The sequence below is a fragment of the Equus quagga genome, chromosome 16, assembly GCF_021613505.1.
Source record: "Equus quagga isolate Etosha38 chromosome 16, UCLA_HA_Equagga_1.0, whole genome shotgun sequence".
In the NCBI taxonomy this organism is placed as follows: Eukaryota; Metazoa; Chordata; class Mammalia; order Perissodactyla; family Equidae; genus Equus; species Equus quagga.
Genome location: NC_060282.1, coordinates 70,932,457 through 70,932,710, shown reverse-complemented (window position 1 = coordinate 70,932,710; position 254 = coordinate 70,932,457).

Genomic DNA, 254 nt, shown 5'->3' with positions numbered 1-254 from the left:
TTGTGGGCAGAGGTCGTTCCAGGCTTGCGAACACACTTACTTGGCAAACTACAGCTCCAGGGATATTTTGAGCCCTAATAATGAAATTGTTACTATTTCATGTGTGGCATGTACTTCATTTCAAAACTCTCAGTCCATTTTAGAAAAACAGCTAATCCTTTAGGTGCTGTGCTACTTGAAATCCTTTATAAGATATAGTCGGGGGCTGGGAGGAGGGGCGGGCCCTGTGACCAAGTAGTTCAGTTGACCCGCTC